At 48.4% G+C, this 4,017-nt stretch overlaps 1 protein-coding gene and 1 non-coding gene across 2 annotated transcripts in view; one reads left to right on the top strand and one right to left on the bottom strand.

Annotated features, from left to right (window-relative positions):
* Positions 1-4,017, bottom strand: part of DBN1 (drebrin 1) — a 17,071-nt gene that overhangs the window by 5,835 nt on the left and 7,219 nt on the right.
* LOC114009749 (U6 spliceosomal RNA) lies at positions 3,173-3,277 on the top strand. The gene has a single exon (XR_003551142.1). It is a non-coding gene; the product is annotated as a U6 spliceosomal RNA (small nuclear RNA).

The raw sequence follows: 4,017 nt of genomic DNA, 5'->3' as shown, positions 1-4,017 counted from the left end.
CCGTTTCCCGAGGCCTCCCGGGGGGGGGGGGCGGCGCAGGGGGGACACAGGTAGGAGGCAGGTGAGCTCAAGGCCGGTAGGTGTAGGTGTCCGCTCAGGGGAACTATCACCAGCCACCCCTTGCCCAGTGCCCCCACTGCTCCTGGGCCAACTGGTGGGGGAGGAGCTGCTACAGGAATGGGGAAGTAACAGGGTTTTGTTTCTAGCATAACCTTGAACTCACTCACCTGCCAGGTGTATTTTGAGAGCCCCTCACAGTCCCCCAAGAGGCACAGCTTCAACAACGCAGTCTTCCAGGGTGAAGTCTAAATGCCTCTGACCCTGCGCTCCTTTTCTGATCAAACCTCCCCTTGCTCTATCCCACTGGGCTCCGTAAGGAGGCGGAGGCCAGCCTCCGCTGCCTTCTTAGAAAGCACATCCCACCAGCCTCTGCTGGTACCCTACCCCAGCTCAAGGAAATCTCCCTAGGATGAGAGACAGTTTACCAGGAAAACTGTAGCTGCCAACAAGGCGAAAAAAGTTAGGACAGCAGGCAGGAGAGAGATCAACACATTAACAATAAAGGTCAAGAGTATCACTGTGCCTCAGCATTTTCTGATACATCGGAGCTCCCTGACAGCCCAGGTAAAAAGGAAACCCAAAAAAGAACATAATTCTTATTTAGACGGGACAGAAAGTGGGGCCAGCAGGTGACTTGGTAGTTTAGGAGCTAGACTGTCACATAGCCAACCATGGATTGAATCCCACACTTGCCAGCTTGCTCTCTCACTTCTCTCACCGGTGAATTAAAAACAATGATGGGGGCCAGCAGGTGGCATGGTGGTTAAGGTGCTGAACACTCCCACATGGATAACCACAATTCGAGTCCTGCACCTGGCGTGTTCGTTTCTTGCTTTCCTTCTCTTTGTGTGTCTGTCTTTCTCTGGTCAAGTTAAGATAAATTAATGCGGGGACCAACAGGTGGCATGGTGGTTAAAGCCCTGGACACTCCCACATGGCTGACCATGGTTCGAGTCCTGGACCTGGTGGCTTGCTTTCTCACTTTCTCTCTCTCTCTCAATCTTTCTGTGTGCACTATTGCTGGTCAAATTAAAATAAATGAATGAACAAATAAAATTAAGTAAAATAACTCTTGGAAAAAAAGATAAATTAATGAATAAATTTAAAAAGTAAAGAATTCCTTTTTAAAATTTCTAAAAAATATGATAATGATAAATAAAATGAATCATTCTTGGGGCCAGCAAGTGGCATAGTGGTTAAGGGCACTGGACTCCCACATGGCTGACTACGGTTTGAGTCCTGGATCTGCCGGCTGGCTTTCTCACTTTCTGTGTCCCTCTCGTCGAATAAAAATAAGTAAATAGGTCGATAAAGTTAAATAATATTTAAAAGAAAAAAAAGAGGCCAGCAAGGACCAGCAGATGGTGTAATGATTACGTCACTGGACTCCCACATGGCTGTCTGCAGTCCGAGTCCGGGACCTGACGGCTTGGCACTCATGCCGGGCGTGCGTGCCTGCTTGTGTGCGTGCCCAAGGTCTCAAGAGAATAGAGGGGAGGGGATCACGGTGTGGCCATCCCCACTGGAGAGTGATTTCTTGTTTTCTGGTTCTCTCCCTCTGTGGCAAGTACACGTGCCCTATAGCAAATCTCTCTCTCTCTCTTTATTTTTAAAGATTTAATTTTAGTTATTCATTCAATCATATTCAGTTAACCAGAGAAAGACACACAGAGAGAAAGAAAGTGACAAAGCAAGCCACCAGGCCCAGGACTTGAACCAGTTCAGCCATGTGGGAATGTCCAGTGCTCTAACCATACCACCACCTGCTGGCCCTAGCAAAAATCTCTTAGAAGAAAAAAATGGGGCCTAGGGGCTGGCAGGAGGCATGGGGGTTAAAGTGCTGGGTTCCCACATGGCCAACAATGGTTCAAGTCCCAGACCTGGCAGCTTGCTTTTTACTTTTCCCTTTCTCTCTCATCTCTCTCTGATCAAACTTTTAAAAACGATAGTAATAACAACAAATAGAATTAAATAATTATTTTTCTTTCTTTCTGAGAGGTTTTTGCCATAGGGCATGTGCGCTCACCAGAACGTCAGAGACAGACAGAAAGTGAGAACTCAACCCCCCAGGGGGGATGGCCACGCCACAATCCCTTCTCCTCCATTCTTCTCCTGAGATCTTGGGTACGCACGTACACGCGCCCAGCGTGAGTTTATGCCACCAAGTCCAGGACTCGAACCGCGGTCAACTACATGGGAGTCCTGCAACATAGCCATTATGCCAACTGCTGGTCCTGGAATTAAACAATTCTTTAAAAACAGAAAAGAGCAAAATGGGGCCAGCAGGTAGCATAGTGGTTAAGGTGCTGGACTCCCACATGGCTGACCGCAGTTCACGTCCCAGACTAAGAGACTAGAAATTCATACTATGCACGTGTGTGTGCAAAATCCCAAGAGAGTGAAGGGATTGTGGCATAGCCATGCCCCCTTCTGGGGGTAATTTCTCACTTTCTCTGTCTCTCCAGGGAGCACCTATAGCAAAAAATCTAAAAAAAAATTGCATTGGGAACCAGCAGTTAGCGTAATGGCTATGTCGCTGGACTCCCACGTAGTCGACCACGGTTCGTGTCCCGGACCCGGTGGCTTAAAACTCACACCGGGCGCGTGTGCGTGCGTGCCCAAGATCCCGAGAGGAGAATGGAGGAGAAGGGATTGCGGCGTGACCATCCCCCCTGGGGGGTGATTTCTCGCTTTCTGTCTCTATGTCTCTCTCTGTCTGTCTGGCGAGTGCACATGCCCTACAGTGAAAATCTCTCTCAAAAAAAAAATTGCATATATATTTTAATTGGGGGGGGGCAGAACAGCCACTGAAGCCAAAGCAAGCATATCACGGTGCTAATCCCGGTGCTTTTCACACAGGGCCTTCTTTAGAGGACCTGAAGTTTGAAGCTGCCACGTGCCACATTCACCTGCTGGAACGCATGCGGTCACTGTCACGTGGGCCACACTGACAGAGCCACAAGAGACTATACAATATGAGTGTGGGCTTCCTGGACTGTTCCTGAAACGTAAAGGTGACCAAGCAGTCCGGGGCTTTGCCGTGTTATCATGTGTATCATTGTGTGTGCTTGACATTTTCTATAAAAATATGCTTTTTATAAGAGCTTGTGGGGTGCTCGCTCCGGCAGCACATACACTAAACTTGGACTGATAGAGAGAAAATTCGCATGGCCCTGCACAAGGACGACACGCACATTCATGAGCGTTCCATATATTTGTTTCCCTTATAAGAAGTCCTTATTGGGACCAGCAGTTGGCGTAATGGCTGTATCACTGGACTCCCATGTAGCCGACTGTGGTTCAAGTCCCGGAACCGGTAGCTTAAACTCACGCTGGGCACGTGTACATGTGTGCCCAAGATCCCGAGAGGAGAATGGAGACGGAACTGTGGTGTGGCCATCCCCGTGGGGGGTGATTTCTCATTTTTTATCTCTCTCTCTCTCTGTCTTTCTGGCGAGCGCATGCGCCCTATAGCAAAAACTCTCAAAAAAAAAAAAAAGTCCTTATTAAACCAGGAATTGGGAAGGGGAGGAAAGAGCTTAGGGAGGGACCAGCAGATGACATAATGGTTACATTGCTGGACTCCGACATGGCTGATGGTGGTTCAAGTCCTGAACCCAGCAGCTTGAAATTTACACTGGTTGCATCTGTGTGTGTGTGCCCAAAATCCCAGGAGAAGAATGAAGAAGAAGGGAATGCGGTGTGGCCATCCCCCCAGGGGGTAACTTCTCGCCTCTGTCTCTGTCTCTCCTGTAAGCGCACACAAAAATCTCCCTTAAAAAAATAAAAAGAACAAGGATCAGCATGTGGCATGGTGGTTGGGGGCACTGGACTCCCACGTCACTGACCACAGTTCGAGTCTCGGACCTGGCAGCTTGCTTTCTCACTTTCTTACTCTCTCTCCCTGGTGATGTGCCCTGTAGCAAATTGGAAAAAAAAAAAGAATTTTTTTTTTTT

The sequence above is a fragment of the Tupaia chinensis genome, unplaced genomic scaffold, assembly GCF_000334495.1.
Source record: "Tupaia chinensis unplaced genomic scaffold, TupChi_1.0 Scaffold000612_1, whole genome shotgun sequence".
Taxonomy (NCBI): Eukaryota; Metazoa; Chordata; class Mammalia; order Scandentia; family Tupaiidae; genus Tupaia; species Tupaia belangeri.
Note: the sequence above shows the minus strand (reverse complement) of the source record. Positions and strands in the feature narration are given on the sequence as shown.